General features: G+C 45.0%; 1 long non-coding RNA gene across 1 annotated transcript in view; it reads right to left on the reverse strand.

Moving 5' to 3' along the window:
• Positions 1 to 18,381, reverse strand: part of LOC140387222 (uncharacterized) — a 53,216-nt gene extending 34,835 nt beyond the window's left edge. Inside the window, exon 1 of the long non-coding RNA XR_011933786.1 lies at positions 18,275 to 18,381. This is a non-coding gene — a long non-coding RNA (uncharacterized lncRNA). The remainder of the gene's footprint in view (positions 1 to 18,274) is intronic.
• Between the last annotated feature and the right edge of the window lie 1,941 nt (positions 18,382 to 20,322).

Below are 20,322 nucleotides of genomic sequence, written 5' to 3' on the forward strand. Positions count from 1 at the left end.
AGGTTGCGTGATTATTTGAAGGCAAGTAGTGGTGGTGTGAGAATAAACTTGGCAATATGTTCATCTTCAGCGATGCTGTGTTGAAGGCTGCGAAGCAGATGTCGTAGTTTCTCCACTCCGGGGAAGTAATGGACGACTAAGACTACTCGGTCTGCTGTGTCCCATGTTTGCCTTCTGAGGAAGTTGGTATGGATTTTTGCTGTGGTGCGTTGTAACTGTCGATCAATGAGTCGACTGCCATACCCCATTCGGACGAGGGCTCCTTTCAGTGTTTCACAAGGAACACCCAGCTTCTGTCGCAATATGCCGGGCGTCTTACAAAATCTCAGCACTCATGGTCCAGTTGAACCAGGAACATTCCTCGTCACAACATTCCTCCACACCAGCAATGCCCCATGACGAATACATTGCTGCAACAGCCTCACCGACAACTGCCAATCTCCAGAATCATTTCTGCAACTCATCCGCTTCATTCTGGATCACAACTTGTTTACCTTCGACAACAAGTTCTTCATCCAAACACACGGAACAGCCATGGGGACCAAATTCGCACTTCAAGATGCAAATATCTTCATACACAAGTTTGAACCAGACCTCCTCATCGCTCAGGAACTTCAACAGAGTTATACACCATGTACATCGATGACATATTTTTCCTTTGGAATCACTGAAATGACTACACGACGACTTCAATAAGTTCCATCCCACTATCAGACACACCATGGATTACTCTCCTAAATCGGTTGCAACCTTGGACACACTCATCTCCATCAAGGATGGTTTCCTCGGCACTTTGCTTTACCGCAAACCCACGGATGACCTCACGATGCTCCACTCTTCTAGCTTCCACACTAAACACATTAAAGAAACCATCACCTATGGACAAGCCCTCCGTGTACTCAGGACCTGCTCAAACAAGGACGAGTGTACCAGACATCAACAGACGCTGAAAGATTCGCTCGTACGAACGCGATATGGCACTCGACTCAACGAGCGACAGTTCCAACGCGCCACAGGAAAAAACCGCAGCGACCTCCTCAGAAGACAAACACGGGACACAACCGACAGAGGACCCTTCGTCGTCCAGAACTTCCCGGGAGCAGATAATATACGACATCTTCTTCGCAGCCTTCAACACGTCATCGATGAAGATGAAGATCTTGCCAAGGTCATCCCCACACCCGCACTACTTGCCTTCATACAACTGTGCAACGTCAAACAAACCATTATTTGCAGCAAACTACCCAGCCTTCAGAACAGCGACCACGACACCACACAACCCTGCCATGGCAATCTCTGCAAGATGTGCCAGATAATTGACATCGATAAGACCATTACACGTGAGAACACCACACACCATGTACATGGTACATGCTCGTGCGACTCGGCCAACGGTGTCTACCTCATACGCTGCTGGAAAGGATGTCCCGAAGCATGGTACATTGGCGACACCATGCAGAGGCGGCGACAATCAAAGGAAATCGCACGGAAATCGCGAGGCAGGAATGCTTCCTTCCAGTCGGGGAACACTTTAGCAGTCAAGGGCATTCCGCCTCAGATCTTCGGGTAATGGTACTCCAAGGCAACCTTCAGCACTCGCGACAACGTAGAATCGCCGGGCAGAAACTTATTGCCAAGTTCCTCACACATGAGTATGGCCTAAACCGGGACCTTGGATTCATATCACATTACATTTACAACCCCCCCCCCCCTGCCCCCGCCACCCCCCCCCCCCCAATCTGGCCTGGGCTTGCGCAATCCGAACAACTATCCTTGCTTGAGGCAATTCACACCTCTTTAACGTGGGATTACCGCTCTCTCTGGAACTGTAAAGTCTTAATTACCTGCAAGTGTTCGCATTCAAAGTATCGTCTTGCATCCTTGACTTTGTCTATATGTTTGTTTCTGGAAACTATCTCTTCATTGACCTGAAGAAGGAGCAGTGCTCCGAAAGCTAGTGATTTGAAAAAAGTCTGTTGAACTTTAACCTTATGTTGTAAGACTTCTTAGTGTGCTCAACCGAGACCAACGCCGGCGTCTCCACATCATTTTCAATTGAAACCAGCCCATGTCGCGGGGAAATCCACGAGAGTTCGACGCTGCTGTCCCGAGTAGAGAATCCCACCGGCCGGATAACTCACGTGCTGGGGCAAAGGTTGAATCAAGTGAAGAAACTATCATTGAACAAGACAATGAAATGGCATGCCAGTCTCTAACTCAACACAAATCTCGATCTAAACATGTTCGACAGTCCACAGACGTGAACGACAGAACGAGTGGAAGACGGAATGTAGTGGGGGCAAATACAGTGCTGGGAATGAAAAGATGTCAAGAAGTCAATTTTCTTAAAACGAAACACGACGTTTAACCAGCAATGCACGGCACGTTTGTTAACTTAGCACAAGGCCTCACAGTGTATGGTGGCATATTGAGATTTTATTGGTAAAACAACGGAGGCGCAACCGAGCAATCAATGGCGGCAGCCACGAAGGAGGTAAGCCTGTGCTGCGAAGTAAAAATAGGAGTCAAATTTAGCCCCGAACAATTTTATTAGCGAAAGCAAATTGTTTTCGTTTTCATGACTTATGGCAATACAAGTAACAGACCCTCCTGTAGGAAAGCGCAGATCTTCAAGTATGCGGAATGATAGCTGAGACACCACGAACAATATGAAAAATAAACTATATATTGGATTTGGATGTGGATTTGAATGTGTTTATTGTCACGTGCACCGAGCTACAGTGAAAAGTATTCTACTGCGTGCAGCTCAAACAGATTATTTAGTACATCAAAATACAATACGTAATAGGCAACACAAGATACACAATGCAAATACATAGACACAGGCATCGAGTGAAGCATGAAGGGGTGTAGTATCAATCAGGTCAGTCCATATCAGAGTCGCTCAAAAGGAGCTCCCGGGGAAAAGCCTGAATATCTTCTCATTAGCGTTTTACTAACTGATTGGATGCTCACTGACACCACGATTGCAGAGGTTACTGATGCAGGGTCTGGGCCGTTTGATTAGCAGTGATCAGGCCATAAGCATTGCGTTGTGATCAGTGAGTCAAGATGGTCAATTAAATTATAAAAACAGGAAGGCAAAGCAATTGCTGCAGATATGGAGAGAACGGAGGAATTTAAAATATCCCAAAGGAGCCATTAGATCAAGTAATATTTAACGAGGTTAAAACAAGTTGTATGGAAGTGAAACATTTGCAACAATTACCAATAGAAATTTGAAGGAATTCTCATTGGCAGATGTTCAAAGGAAATTAGTGGATGCCAGATGAACAGAAACCATCTTGAAATGGTTCAATGGAAATTAATAAACTTCCCAAACTAGCAAGCAGAACAGCAGGGAGATACATTGTTTATTCCTAGATCGACAGGGATATTCAGTCGATAATCCAAAAATCATGTGACAACTTGAGGCCAAACCTAAACCTGGTGTAAAGGAAAACAATAAGCTATGACGTGCTAAATTAAAGGTATACATGAGAAGCATTTGGTAAACAAACTGAATTTAGTGCCGCTTTCAAATTGGAGAGTCGAACGGTCAGTTTATCCGCACATATTATCTGAGGAGCAGAGCCCACTGAGAATAACATGTTACAAGAGAACGCAAGCACCTTACACGGGCAAAACCTCAGATAAGAAGGCAATGTCACATGTGGAGACAATATTATTCGTGTGAATGTATCTATCTACTAAATCTAGTTTTTCTGGTAATCGCTGTTCAGAGACGAATCATTTCCCAGACCGTCAACTTTGCCAACTCGCAGAAGAAATGCCTTTTTTAAACATGAACGGCCTTAGAACCAGAAGCTCTATCTCCAGGATCGGGGAATTCTAGTCCTCTCAAAATACGTGGATTTAAAACGTCGATTTGGCTTTACCTGAAACTGTTGACGGTTTTCTGTATTTTGGCACCAAAGTACCAATTATGCCACAAACAAATGCGAAACATAGAGCACTTTCAGACAAGGAGTAAATCATTTTTTAAATGGGCCCGCATGTAAGTGAGCCAGAGAAGACAGAGCCAGGAGTGAGACACAGCTAAGAGTGAGTTTGGGAATTTGAATCTAGGTGGGAATTGAATTAAATCAGTAAGGTAGCTCTATTTAAATTTCAGGAGATTAAATTAATTTAAATTAAGCTAGTATTGTGCAGTGTGGGTTAACAAGGGCTTCCCGACCCACTCACATAACTGGTTGGCAGTTAAGTGTTAGTCACTTAAATCTACCTTGATCTAAAAGCGGGTGGGGGAGGGGAGTCAATTCAGGACAGTTTAAAAAGAGCAACTTGTAAACTCAGTCCCAATGAGTTCTCCCAGTGAGCCAGAGAACACAGAGCCAGGAGTGAGACGTAGCTAAGAGTGAGTTTGGGAATTTGAATCTAGGTGGGAATTCGAAGCTGGGTGGGGAGGAAGTACATTTTATCCCTGGTAAGTGACTGGTAAGTAGTGTTTCTGTTTCTTTTCATTGGTATATTTATTTAGTTTTTCTTTGTTTGTTTTTTTGTTGAAATTGTAGTTGTTGAAGTTAACCGAAGGTTTAAGACATGGCAGGAGATCTCAGACCCGTGTCATGCTTCTCGTGTGCGATATGGGAGCTCACGGAAACGTCCACTGTCCCTGGCTCCTTCACGTGCAAGACGTGTGTCCAGTTGCAGCTCCTGTTAGACCGTTTGACGACTCTGGGGCTGCGAATGGGCTCACTTTGGAGCATCCGCGATGCTGAGGCCGTCGTGGATAGCACGTTTAGCGAGTTGGTCATACCGCAGATGAAAGGTACTGAGGGAGTTAGAAAATGGGTGACCAAAAGACAGAGCAAGAGTAGGAAGGCAGTGCAGGTGTCCTCTGCGGTCATCTCCCTGCAAAACAGATATACCGCTTTGGATACTGTTGAGGGAGATGGCTCACAAGGGGAAGGCAGCAGCAGCCAGTTTCATGGCACCGTGGCTGGCTCTGCTGCGCAGCTGGGCAGGATGAAGAATGGCAGGGCTATAGTGATAGGGGACTCAATTGTAAGGGGAATGGACAGGCGGTTCTGCGGACGCAATCGAGACTCCAGGATGGTATGTTGCCTCCCTGGTGCAAGGGTCAAGGATGTCTCGGAGCGGCCGCAGGACATTCTGTGGGGGGGGGGGGGGGGGGGGGGGGGGGGAGGGTGAACAGCCAGCTGTCGTGGTGCACACAGGCACCAACGATATAGGTAAAAAACGGGATGAGGTCCTACAGCTGAATTTAGGGAGCTAGGAGTTAAACTAAAAAGTACGACCTCAAAGGTAGTAATCTCAGGATTGCTACCAGTGCCACGAGCTAGTCAGAGTAGGAATGTCAAGATAGAGAGGATGAATGCGTGGCTCGAGAGATGGTGCAAGAGGGAGGGATTCAAATTCCTGGGACATTGGAACCGGTTCTGGGGGAGGTGGGACCAGTACAAACCGGTCGGTCTGCACCTGGGCACGACTGGAACCGATGTCCTGGAGGCGGGGGGGGGAGGGGTTTGTTAGAGCTGTTGTGGAGAGTTTAAACTAATGTGGCAGGGGGATGGGAACCGATGCAGGAAGTTGGAAGGTAGTAAAACAGGGACAGGAATAAAAGGCAGTAAGGGGGAAAGTGTAAGGCAGAGAAGCCATAGTCAAAAATCAAAAAGGGCGACAGTGCAAGGTACAGTGACTGAGGGGAGCTCAGTGAATAGGACCAGGAATACTAAAAGGAAGAAAACAGGAAGTGGAAACATTAATGGTAAGCGACGCGACAGGTTGTTGCATGAAGATATGGTTCAACGACAAGGAAAATTAGGAGAAAGGTTAAGAGGAAATATAACTTAAGAGAGGTTACTGATCGAGGTGTTAAGATTCAGAACAGAGGTAAAAAAGTGTACTTTACCTGAATGCTCGTAGTATTCGGAATAAGGTAAAATAGTTGATGACGCAAATCATCGTGAATGACTATGATTTAGTGGCCATGACTGAAACATGGTTAAAGGATGGTCACGACTGGGAGTTAAATATCCGAGGGTATCAGACTTTTGGGAAGGACAGAGTGGATGGTAAGGGAGGTGGTGTAGCTCTGTTATTTAAGGATGACATCCGGGCAACAGTAAGGGATGACATCGGTGCTATGGAGGATAAGGTTGAATCCATTTGGGTGGAAATCAGGAATAGTAAGGCGAAAACGTCACTGAAAGGAGTAATTTACAGGCCACCAAATAGTAACATTATGGTGGGGCAGGCAATAAACAAAGAAATAACAGATGCATGTAGAAATGGTACAGCAGTTATCATGGGGGATTTTAATCTACATGGTATTGGTTTAACCGGGTCGGCCAAGGCAGCCTTGAGGAGGAGTTTATAGAATATATCCGCGATAGTTTCCTAGAACAGTATGTAATGGAACCTACGAGGGAACACACGGTCCTAGATCTGGTCCTGTGTAATGAGACAGGATTGATTCAGGATCTCATAGTTAGGGATCCTCTCGGAAGGAGCGATCACAATACGGTGGAATTTAAAATACAGATGGAGGGTGAGAAGGTAAAATCAAGCACTAGTGTTTTGCGCTTAAACAAAGGAGATTACAATGGGATGATAGAAGAACTAGCTAAGGTAGACTGGGAGCAAATACTTTATAGTGATGATGTGGAGATGCCGGCGTTGGACTGGGGTGAGCACAGTAAGAAGTCTTACAACACCAGGTTAAAGTCCAACAGGTTTGTTTCGATGTCACTAGCTTTCGGAGCGCTGCTCCTTCCTCAGGTGAATGAAGAGGTATGTTCCAGAAGCACATATGTAGACAAATTCAAAGATGCCAAACAATGCTTGGAATGCGACCATTCGCAGGTGAATTAATCTTTACAGATCCAGAGATGGGGTGACCCCAGGTTAAAGAGGTGTGAATTACATCAAGCCAGGATAGTTGGTAGGATTTCGCAGGCCAGATGGTGCGGGATGAATGTAATGCGACATGAATCCCAGGTCCCGGTTGAGTCCACACTCATGTGTGCGGAACTTGGCTATATGTTTCTGCTCGGCGATTCTGCGTTGTCGCGCGTCCTGAAGGCCGCCTTGGAGAACGCAACCCTATGGTAATCTATGGTTGTGAATCTAGTTCAGTTATGCGCATACTTTGATGATTTCAATTCATGATATGCTTCATTCGTCTTATTTGTATGAGGAAATTATCGTGCTCCTGATTCACTTGTTGTTGTTGAATTGGTAATCCATTGTCGTGTGATGCCAAAAGCTTGCATCTGTTGATAAATCAGCATTCTGTGGGTGCTGTCAAGGGATAAATCGTCCTCCGTGCTCAGCAGGCTTGCCTACGTTTTCCTTTCATGAAAATCATTCACAATTGATCGTGCATGTTTTCATGATAATTTATATTCCTAATTGCGCCCACGTTGTATTAGGCCTGACTCGATATAACATTTCACTCACGCATTAGCAAATTGAAAAAAAAAACGGATATTGCGTACATATATTCTGGTGTTCCAATATTCTGTAAGCAAACACTAAAGTTGTGAAAACAGAATTGCGCTCAATTTCCTTGCACCAAATTATGCACCAATCAACAGTCGCTGTTGGTTGCCGAAATTGCTGAAATACCAACGGCGTGTTTCGAGTTTGAGAATCACTCTTAATATTGTTTTTGGATCATAATGCCATTGCTGGACTTACTCAATTGTTTATCTTCGCATTACTATAATCAATTTTTTAAAAGTTTCTGACCTCTTCCGGCAACATTGAGCCCCACAAAACCGAAATGCACGCCGGGATGTAGTCAAATGACTTCCTGTAGGATGAGTGAAGTCCTGCAATTTAGGATTTGAGATTGTGTGATGAATTATTGGGCATCTGAGGGGAGCAAATCATATTTTATCATTTTGGAGCACTTCAGAAAGTAATTTCCCTCCGTCATTTGCAGAACCATAACAATTGATATCAGTCGCAATTATGTATCCATGTCTGTGGATAAAGGAAGTGGAATTATGTAATGTTCCGACTTCCCGATTCAATTTAAGTTCCTCCCACATAACTGCTGGTTTGACATGAACAGGACTAGAAACGTAAAATATCAGTTTGATCATTGAGTACGATGATGGTCGGGATTCTCCCTATCGGGATTCCCCGATGCGCCGGGAAAACACCCACGCCGGAGAAGTTTTGGCGGTGTGGGGCTGCACAAAATGGGAAAACCCATCGGTTGGCTGGGGAGACGGAGCACCCCGCTAAGTATGTTATACTGCACATTTAAATCTTTGTTTCAATTTAGAAGTAGTTCGAATTTCGAATTTTTTCCAACATGGATTCTTTTATGCAGTCAATATATATTTTTTAATACATTTTGTTCCAGTTAAGGGGCAATTTAGCTTGGCCAATCCACCTTCCCTGGACATATTTTGGGTGCGGGGTGTGCGAGCGAAACCCACTCAAACATTGGGAGTACGTACAAACGCCACACAGACAGTGACCCAGAGCCAGGATCGAACCTGGAACCTCGGCGCCGCGAGTCTCACGCTGTGAATATGTCCAGTGTTTAAATTGCCCTCGATCTCCTGAGGAGCCGGCCTGAATCATGTACGTCATTTCCCTTTCTGCAAATTTTTGTTTCAAGCTAGACGCTCGAGAGGCATCTCCATCAAACCTGCAGGGGCACAAAGTGTATTGCAGAAAATAAGTGAAACACTTATTCTGTCCGAGATTCAGCACCATAATGTTTGCTGCGCAGTGAGAGACAGCACGTCGCATAATGAATTTGAGTTATTAAGCTTGCCTAAATTTCGTCATTAGCAGATTCATGATGTAAGTACTGGATATTTCGATTTTAGCATCCACTGCGAGGCTTCCGCTCCATGCCAGATGGCTGAAGCTAAATTCTCAATGTGATCTCAAAACCTGAGCCCGTGCTACAGAAACGATGCACCATGGGACAAGGATTGGAAACAAAAAGTTCGATTTTCGGAGGCGAAAACTGTGGGTGGATTCTTAGTTTTTGAGACTATGTGTGGACGCCATCGACGCAAATCCCTCAACAATTCTGATGCCAGTGAGCGGCTAGCGGCACCGAGTAAAATGCTCGCGGGTTGCACTGAAAACGGCCACAGATTGGCTGGCCCCGCTTGCGCAGGCTGACGACCTGCACGTGTCGCGCTCTACAACATTGCGTCACTGGTGCGCAAACTGAACCCGCCAGCTGCGACGCCGCAGCCAACACCGTGGCAACCCACTGGCCATCCCCACTAGTCTTCCAAGCCCTTGTAGAAGCCGACCCCCTGCCATGGTCCTATACGAGTCTAGGGGTGCTGGACACTGTCGGCAGCCGTCAAGCCACACGCGTGGGACCACAGGTGGCACGGTAGGGGGAAACTGGCCCATTGGAGGTCACGCATCGTGGGTGGGCAAGCCGTTGATTTGCTAATGACATTAAAATGACGTGCCGCTAATGTTTGGAGGGGGCAGACTTGTAGCGGTCCTCCTCCCGAAAGCCGATCGTGATTTGAGCGTCGGGCTACGGCGAATCCAGCCCTGTGTTTTTCAAAATAGTAAATGTAAAAATGTGCATGTCTGACTTACGTTGACTTAAAAGAACATATTTTGTATTCGCATTAGAATCATGGAAATGATATAAATTTTCGATAACTTTGGGCACGACTGATAGACGGCTTAGTGGTGCAGGCACAGCGTAACACATTCAGCAGGTCGAGCACAAAACCGGTGTGTTGATTCTAGCATTTCTCTGGAACGGATCTTAATCGCATTGGTCTCAAGTTTCACACTTTTTGTCCCACTTTCTTGTTGCGTAATGAAATTACATTCGCTTCGTTCAAACTAATGGTATCTTCCCCACATTTAGAGTGTTTCAGAAATTTAAAAGCGATGCACAGATAACATCACGATACACATCTTTTAAGCCAGTGGGAAATTGGTCTCAAAGCATTGTCAGTGAACTCATCTGGCAATGTGTACATGCCACATGCATCAAGGCAGTCATTTTCCTTTGCCCCTTACTCACTTCTATTTCCTAGCGTTAGACTAATCCTGGAATGTTGTTCTTATTATCAGTAATAGAAACTCATGAAAAATGGCTGGTGAATTTATCTGCCAGCGGCTTGTATTCAATGGCCAATTAGGAAAAGATCCAAGGTTTAATTATTATGTTTAAATACTTTTTAAAATTCTGTTTTTAGATCTCAGTCTTTTTTCTCTCAGTCGCTAATTTTACTCGGTGTTAATATTTTAGCCACACTTTGCTGTTTCTTGTCCTCTGCACAATATTCAGATATATCACTATTTACGCAAATTATAGGTTTCATCTTTAAGTATAATGTCTCTCTAACATTTCTCGTTATGCCTGAATGTTACTCCTGCTATCGGGCTGTTACTTACTTGTTGGTCTGTACTTATTCGGTGCAAATTTTAGGTAACCTCTTTTTAGCGCTTTCGCTGCATCACAACCGACCAACTCCATAACATAATTTTTCAATTGAAGGAGCTCAAATTTGATGTCATCTTAATTGCTTTCAATTTACGTAAAACCCAGGGCGGGATTCTCCACTCACACGTCGAAGTGGCCGCGCCGTCGTGAACGCCGTCGAAATTCACGACGGCGCAGGACGGCCCCGGTCCCGACCGATTCAGGCCCGGACAATGGACCAGTATCGGGGCCGCGTCATCTACCCGCGCCAGGCCTTGTCACCTGCGTAAAAGCGGCGTCGCATAGGTGACGCGGCCGGCGCCGCATTATGGACGGCATGCGCGCATGCACGGGTTGGCCGGTGCCAACCCGCGCATGCATGGTTGCCGTCCTCTCTAAGTACGCCCCACAAGAAAATGGCGGAAGGATCTTGTGGGGCCGCAGAAGGAAGCAGGTCCTCCTTCAGAGAGGACCCCACATTTCATGTGAAGCCCGGTGCAGGATACCCCCCTCGCCCCCCCCCCAACCCCCCGCCGCCCCCCACAGGCCGCCCACCCCCCCCCCCCAGCGTTCACGCACCACCCACGACTGCAGCGACCAGGTGTGGACGGCGCTAGGGGGAACCCGCCGTTTTGGCCTGGCCGCTCGGCCCATCCGGGCCTCAGAATAGCGGGGGTGCTGGAGAATCGCCATTTTCGGTGTCTCCGGCGATTCTCCATCTGCGTCCCGCGAAACTCGACCGGGCCGTTCCCGCCGCTTGGGAGAATCGCTGGAGGGCGTCGGACCGGCGTCCCCGGAATTTTTGGCGGCCCAGGGGATTCTCCCAATCGGCGTGGGAGTGGAGAATCGCTCCCATGGAGTTTCCGAGTTAGTTACCGCTTCCTCAAACTAAATGTCCTATTCAATTACATTATGGCGTTTGATTTCTGAAGGCTTCTTCGATGCAAAATCTTGAATTCCCTCAGTTTTCTTGCGGAAGCCATATCGATCAGGTTTGTTCTCCGCTTTGCTCCGGAACATGCTGTTCCACAAAACAATCCCAACACATTCCCGGACTCCTTCAGAAAGACTAAGTTTGATCATGTGCCGTTTCAAGTCCATACATGAATTGAAATCCTCCTTGGCCAACGCTGTGTGTCTCTGAAAATCGTCGATTATTTATTTCTCTGGGCTGCACCCCACCATTTGTTAACAATTACCGATTTTGTACACGCCCAATCCAAAGAGATTCAGACCCTAATCATTTCTGATCTATCCCAAACATACACCCACGATTGCTAATATTAAGTCATTGTTTTCTGTTGCAAACAATAGATGACTGGAGATGGTACGCCCCACGCCCCACGTTAGCAGAATGGTTAGGACAGTTGGTTCACAGCTCCAGGATCCAGGTTCAATTACCGGCTTGGGTCAATGTTTGTGTGGATGCGTGTATGCGTGGATTTCCTGTGGGTGCTCCAGTTTCCTCCCACAGACCAATGATATGCAAGTTTAGGTGGATTGGCTATGTTACATTGCCCTTCGTGTCCAAAGAGGTTCGGTGGGGTTACTGGGTTGCGGGGTAGGGGTGGAGGTGCGGGCTTCGGTAGGGTTCTCTTTTCAAGGGCCGGTGCACACTCGGTGGAACGCATGGCCTCCTTCTGCACTGTAAATTCCTGGGAGGAGCGCGGAAGCGTAGTGGTTAGCACTGCGGATTCACAGCGCCAGGGCCCCAGTTTCGATACCCTGGTGGGTCACTATCTGTGCGGAGTCTGCACGTCCTGCCCCTGTCTACATGGGGCTTCTCTGGGAGCTCTGGTTTCATGCCACTGTCCAAAGACGTGCAGGTTAGGTGGATTGGCCATGCTAAATTGCCATTCGTGTCCAACAAGGTTAAGAGAGGATATTCGGTTAGGGGGATAGTGTGGAAGTGATGACGTAATTGGGTCGGTGCAGACACGATGGGCCGAATGACCTCATTCTTCTCTGTATGTTCCATATACTCCATATTATATCAAAATGTCATAATTAATGAACATTGAAATCCCACCACATTTGTTCGATTGATTCCCAACTTTGGTATCCTTTAGCCATCACAAATCACTTTCCAATGCTTGTCCATCCGCAACTATGTGTCTGAAATTCTTGTCAGATCGTATTTATCTGTATATATGTTCACGTTGAGATCAGGGGCGGGATTCTTCAGTCATCTGCCACAAGTTTTTCGACAGCGCATCGTTCGCTGCCGGCAGGATTCGACCTTCTCATAGCTTTTCAACGGGATTTTGCATTAAAGCCATTAGTCACACCAGGAAAACTGGTGAATGAGGTTGTGCTACCAGCCGGGAAAAAAAGTCCCAACAACCGAGATATTCCGGCCCAGCTTTAATATTTCGAACGTTACCTGCATTGAGATGCATAACATTTACTTGAGGGTGTACATTTTTCTAACCTTTAGTCTGGTTTTCTCCCACAGTCCAAAGACGTGGGACGTCTTTGACACTAATTTCCCTCTGTTTCATCATTCAGATTTGCCTGGAACTTATCTTTGACAGACTAAACATGTCCAAATTAGATGGCTTGACCTCACTAATGTGCATAATAACTCTCGGTACATACGCGGCTCCAAAGTACACCGCTCCCAATACGCTTCTGATGCAATTTAGCACAGCAACTTAACCCCTAATGTCCCAATACAGTGCCCCACGAACTTCAACTACCACAAGAACAACTGTTTCTAAGCCTTACAATCATCTCTCTAATTGTTGAATTCCATGCTACACGTACCTCAAGTAATAGTCCATATATTAAAACTGCACCTGTTGACTTAGTATGTGGTCTCCATTCTGCTATATAAAACCTTCTTCATAACTTCTTCAACCTTCCCGTAACAGCCTCCCCGAACAGGCGCCGGAATGTGGCGACTAGGGGCTTTTCCCACTAACTTCATTTGAAGCCTACTTGTGACAATGAGAGATTTTCATTTCATTTCATTTCCCAGATAGGTTCGTCGGCACCTGCACGAACTAGGACCACTGCGTCCTTGTCCTCCCATCGCAATGACTGTCTACAGTCAAGAGTAGTTTTCTTCGAACTGGCACCGGAATGGCAACATACTCGACTGGACACAGAATAGCGTTAATTTCACTGATTGTACTGGCGCCGCCACCACCCGTGTAGGTAAATTTACTCCCGACTAACGATGTAATGATCAATGAACTCATTCACCCTGCAGCCACCACTCTCATCATACTAAGTTGAGAAATCATATGCGTAGAAAACTCTCCAATATTGAGTCTGTCGTCCTGTTCCTCTCTGAGTCCACTCTCTCGCATTTACACTCGCATGTCATAATAATAATATATTTATTGTCAAAAGTAGGCTTACATTAACACTGCAAAGAAATTACTGTGAAAAGCACCTAGTCGTCACATTCCAGCGCCTGTTTGGGTGCGCAGAGGGAGAATTCAAAACTCCAAATGACCTAATAGCACATATTTCGGGAGTTGTGGCAGGAAACCGGAGCACCCGGAGGAAACCAATGCAGACGCGTAGATAATATGCAGAGTGCACACAGACAGTGACCAGGGCATCGAACCTAGTACCCTGGCGCTGTGATGCCAGATGCTAACCACTATCCGAAGACCAATGAAACCACAATCTTGCACAAGGTAAATTGCTGTCTCCTGATGGAACGAATACATGTATGCACCACTCTTCGCCCCCCCCCCCCAACCCCATCTCTCCACTCACCCTCCCAACCGGACATAACCTTTGTCGATCAGCCTCCAGTTCATAAACTGAGGTGAGGCAGTTTGCATTTTAAACACTTTATCAAGACGATTTCCGCCTGGATCAATCTAGCAAAAACAAGTTCACATATGCTGCAGCCGTGTCGCATCGTCTGTCCTACCACAATTAGTGTCTCATAGTATATCGTGTTCTTATATTATTCAATTACATGTTTAACATTTTATTTATATATGATGGTAACAAAAGATTAACAAACAATTATCGAAAAGTTGCAGGGCCTATTTTGAATTTGAAGAATAGGAAAAACTACACATACCAGATCATGACGAAATAACTAGACCCTTCTCGTTCAGCAGTTCAACATCACATACTGAAGACGAGAAGTTACAAAGCGAATGTGAAATTGGTAACTGTCTCCTTACCTTTGTAAAACTCGTTATTTCCCATATGCCAATACGATATTTAATTGCATTTTCTTGCTTTGAACTCTTATATTTACATATTTGACTCTGTGCACTGAAATCATACTTTGCAACAAATTGTCACACACATTCACTCTATCTTTACCTCATTGTTCCACTCAAGAGGAAATCACTCGGAATAATGGTGTGCTTCTTGTATAATTTTCTCACAACTTCTTCCAGCAGGTTTCAGAACACTCGCCAGGTGTTCGGCTTCGATTCTTCTATCTCTCTGAGACATCGAAAGATTAGATGTTCAACTAAATATGATCTCTCATTTGGAGCAAACAAATGTGTTCGTGAAATGCAGCTGCCCAGCAGCCTGCCAGCATTTATTGTTCGAGATGTTTATGCCTTCTACCTGGGTCCTGGTGCACACACATATTTGAAAAATATTCTGTGCCGCTATTTCTCTCTGCTTGGTCGTGTCTATACCTGTCTCTGGACCACTGTCGCGGGACATCAACATATTCCGTTTCACTTTCTTATGGATTATTCTCTCTTGGACAAATAGTCGGGAAGAAAACGATGGTTTCTTGACCAAACGATTGGGAGAGCCCAGCTTCAGTGATAAAACTGCGGACCTAAGTCTACCCAGGTAAAGAATCAGGTGGCATTGCTACAGAGTGTGGTGGTACGTCACAGAGTGTAGTGACATAAGAAAGAATATTGTTTACATTTGACCATGTCTGATTTACATTTTCCGTGAAACACGCCCCTAGGCAGAGTGTGATTTACTCTGCATTTCATGTATCTACGGATCCCTCCGTTATCTCGCTAACCTCCTCACTTGTTTCCAGTTCTGAAAGCGGTGTCCTTAGGTGGTGTTGGAAAGGCATGCCTGTTCATGTTTATGCTGGCAGTTGCAGAGTGTGTCTTAAAAATGAAACTGCTTAAGGACGCATGAAAATGGTTTACGTGAAATGCGTTGTTTAATTCTTGTTCTTGCTGCTAAAGATGCTTCCACGTCAGATTTTAGCTGACATCCTTATGATAATTGATTTAATATACTGTCCTACACTTCATTGATTCAACTCCGTGAGAAATAGAGAGAATTATCCAAATAGACTATTGGTTATATATTCTAATTATTTGTCTTCCCTCTACATGTTTTATGCTGTTTCTTTTTCATGAATGGTTTGTAACCGATCACTAAAAATATATCTGTACACTCAGGGGTGCAGACGTGCCAGAATATAGCACATCTCTATATAAATATATAAATACATCTCTAAATAAAGGTAGAAATGTCTTACACTTCTAAACCTAGGGTAAAATATACAATTGTCCATAAAGCTATGCACTACTTTGTCATTTTTGTATCCACAGCGGAACTTTTAGACACATTACCGATATAATTAATGGATGATCGAGGGTGCGATCTAATGTGAAGGCATACATGCTAAAGACTAACCTCTTTATCAAGGTGCACTCGTGTTTCTTACTAAAATATCCTTGGTCATACTACAAATAAAAATGCAGAATTCCAACCATGTGTTGCCGTTACATCGAGGCAGCATGTGAGTTCAATTCACTGAAAATCAACGTGCAATGTATGTGTTGGTTAGTGCCATACCGACGCGGGACAACGTGGTTTACCCTGCTGGAGCACAGTCGTCACTGCCAGGGTCAAATGTGCTCGGCCCATATATTTTCAAAAGCTGCACCAATCCCAGAGATTCCTCACTGCACACACCGGATCAATTCATCTTCACTTATTTCATCAATGCCTGCCCCGTTATAAAATAAACGAAGTTGAGATGCTCCATCAGGCGCTCGTAATCTTCCAGAGCTCATCACAAAATGTGACGGGCCAATTAAAACATCGTCCTCATTTCGTCAACCATTAAGCAGTGTTTTATTATTGTTTGTTATGCAGATACTGAAAAAGTGATGGAGGAAAATTCAGACGAGCTTTCTGAAGATAACAAGATCATTGTCAAAGCAAACTGGAAACAATTGACGAAACTATAGTGGAGTGAGACGAGGTGAGGTATTCTTACTGAGAGTTTTTGAGTGCGGATGACGTCGAATGGACTCCTGCTTAACTGTGGCCAGTCAACTATGTATCATTTACCGAAGCCGTACTTGTCCAAATTAAAAAAATTCTGGACAACATTCACCCATTTCACCATCAATAACAAGTTACCTTGGCAGCATAAAAGTTCAAGAAAACGCTGCGTTCACTGAACAACATTCTAAACATCCTGACTGGCTTCTATGGTCCCAGCTGCATGTTTCTGAGTTGAGCACCGTTCGCTGACGGCTGGATTTTCTTTTCCCGCTTTTTGTCTATGGCATTGCCGATTCAGGTGTCTAAACGCCGCCCTGAAAAGCGCGGGCGGTGCAGCGCCTACAGCCCGAAAAGAAAATATCATCACCGGAGAAACCTTCTCCGATTTATCACCAGACAGTTTTCCACCGTAAATATAGTAAGATTTCCCTTGGGAGTAAATTCATATAGATCAAATACGGCAGTGTATAAGTGACGTAATATATGGCAACCTTACAAAATCAAAACACGTCATACGTCCAAACGTACTGACCACAAGCGACAACGCGCATGCCGCCGTTTTATGGAATAGATTTAATTTACTGCATGAGTGCTCATCCAACAAGTCTCGGGGATTATAAACAATTCTGGCCAAACCATGAGATAACCACATTGACCATTTCGATATTCTTTATCAATTGCCCAGTTCTTGGAGTCTGTTCCATGGAAGATATGGCGGTCAGAAAATGTCAGAGGCTCACACTGAGCATGCTCCACACTTGTACGCAATGCCGCCTGGAATGACACGTGCATTCACAGAGAACCCCTTCGAATCACACACCGTGATGACTTGGAACTGGACCGTAATTATCACTGTCCCAAGCTGGGCACCATAATACTTCTACATCCACCCACATATATCTTTCTGTGTACGTGTGCATCAAAAACTGCATCAATATGGGAATGACTCTCTCCCCAATTTTCGCACCAATAGCTATTTTCACTGCACTTCAAGAACTATCATTACAACAAATAATTTAAACTCGAATTTTGATTGCACATGGCTAGCAAACTTCACAGGTAAAATAAAAAACAAAATATTCCAGATTCGAAAATATTTTACCAGTAAGGCATTCTTCAGATTATCGTAAATCCTTTCTAATTGACTTCTAAGTTCCAAAGGAAATTCATTTCAGGGAAAATCATACCCCAGCGGCAACAGTCTGTTCCGGCCGGCCTCGTCTTTATCGGCGGCGAGCTGTTCTGTGTGATTTTCCAATGAAGCCACCTCCCTTCGGCGTAAAACCCGCGAGCACGGGTGCGTTGATCATGGAAAAATAAAATCCCGCCAACGGGAAAATTCCGGACGGAACTTCGCATGCCAATCGTTGTAAGTGGAAAATATACAGTGCATGCGGGTTTCAATTGAGAGAAGAGTCATTTATTTGGTTAAATGGACTGCATTTTTAGAAGGCAGCTTTCGGCAGCAAGTTGTGTGAACAAATAGGGAGCTTTAGAAATATCGCTGCAGCAAAATATTAAGTGTCAGGCTACATAGGGAAATATGACAGAGGAACTGATTTGAATATCAGCAATCAAATTTACAATTCCAAATTAACCCCCTTTGATAAATTGAGTTCAAGTAGTGTGCAACCGTGCTCTTACCTTCCAAAGAACCATCACGTCGTGTTCCTCCGCCTTCCTTTCCGTCCGGACCTGGATTCGCAGGGCTTTTTAGATCGGAACTGCTTGCAACTTCAATGGCCAACATGACAGCTGTAATAACTAGGAATAATTAATGTGATTTCGTCATTATATTTCCAACTAAAATATCATTAGAACATTCAACAGCAATTTCCATCATGCGGCGAAAGTATTAACTGCTAACTGGCGAGGAGTCCGATAATATTGCATTGTTATATCCGTGTGCCTGCCGATTCGGCATTGCTTTGCATTGATATTTACGAACTATGAAGAATAAAGAAACGAAAACATTGCTGTTTCAGCGAATCACAAATATCGATTATTATTTGACAGTGATGCGCTTTTCCGTTGTGTTTGTTTCAATTATGTATGAAATAAATGCATGGCGAAAAAAAGTATCCATAAAAAAATCTGTATTTCAGCTACCATTATAGCCGGAATTAGTTGAACGTTTCGTCGATTCTTAAAAACGACCGATATCACAACAACCGTGTCATCAATGTGAACCAACATATCAGCCAGATTCGGACATTTGCTCAATTCAGCATTTCCGAATTAAATATCATGACCTAAACCAATTTGTTCACACCATTTCATTGGAGCAATGCTGCAGGTCTAGGATGGACGTGTGGGCAAAGCTGCAAGGCGCTGAACTAAAATTCAGTTTGGAACCATGGATCCCGACAGACAGAATGCGTTTTGCAACGCAGGCATCCTGTTTTTGTATTGTCTGCGATTTTAGGGAATTCGGGATGGCGAATATAATACATTAATTTGAAGGAAGTACAAGTGAAATGTTGCATCATCGGAACGTAGTGCGTGGGCTGGTGCACAGGAAGAGGGAGGAGGAAATGGAGTTGCTGTTGCAGCATCTGAGAGAAAGCCTGGAAAGTACATTGGGATGGCTATATATGGTTGTATTCGATGGAGTCCAGGTCAGCATGGCTTTGCAGATGGTATATCATCTTGCGACTGTTAAAGGTTGTTGGAGGGCCAGAGAGGGGGGTGCGTCATTTAGGACATAGTTGTACGGCGGGCGATTATTCTTATATTGAGCTCGCAGTAGGGTGAAAAATCTGAACAAGATGGACAGCGTCATGGTTCTGAGATATGTGGCTGGAGGGGCGCTCATAGGGCACAGCTCCAGAAGATGGGTGGAACACTGTCGAGTGATCTATAAACGACAGTGAGGCGGGATTGGGATGTGCGGGGGATTGATGTGCATGGTGATGGGGGTGGGGGTGGGGGGGTGGGGGGGGGGGGGGTGAGTACTCAGTTCAGGAATAGTTCAGAAAGGACCAAATGTAAAAATGCTGCAAAACTCAGCACGCCTGGCAACATCTGTAAAGAGACAAAATAGCTAACGTTTAGAGTCCAGATGCCCCTTTGTCAAAGCTAAAAGGCACGGAATGTGAGAGATATTCATACAGTAGGTTGAGGGAATGAGAGATGAGTGATACCCACAGAAACCAAGGAAACAGAATGATAATGGCCGCCTCCATGGAGAATAAAAGGTGTGGAAGGCTAATCATCTGAAGTTGCTTTCTTCGGTGATGAAACCGGAAGGCTTTTGCGTGCCTTACTGGAAGATGCTGTACCTCCAGTTTGCGTTGAACATCGCTGGAATTTTGCAGCAGGGCAAGGGCAAACATGTGGGAATGGGAGCATGGTCACGTGTCAAAATGGGACAGCAACGGGAAGGTCACGGTTCTGAATGCGCACAGACCGAGTGTGCTCAGCAAAGCGACCACTCACTCTACGTTTGTATCTCCAATACATAGGAACCATGTTTGCAGCAGCGAATGCAAGAGACCAATTTGTTATAGGTGCAAGTAAAACGAAGGTTAACCTGCAAAAAACTGTTTTGGGGCTGGAATATTAATCATGGAAGCTGTTAAGGTGTTAGACCTTTTGCGATTGCATGGGAATCTTCCACGGTTGGTGGGAGAGGTGTTGGGTATGGTGGAGGAGTGGATTAGATAATCATGGAGGGAACGGTCTCTGTGGAA

The sequence above is a fragment of the Scyliorhinus torazame genome, chromosome 12, assembly GCF_047496885.1.
Source record: "Scyliorhinus torazame isolate Kashiwa2021f chromosome 12, sScyTor2.1, whole genome shotgun sequence".
NCBI lineage: Eukaryota > Metazoa > Chordata > Chondrichthyes > Carcharhiniformes > Scyliorhinidae > Scyliorhinus > Scyliorhinus torazame.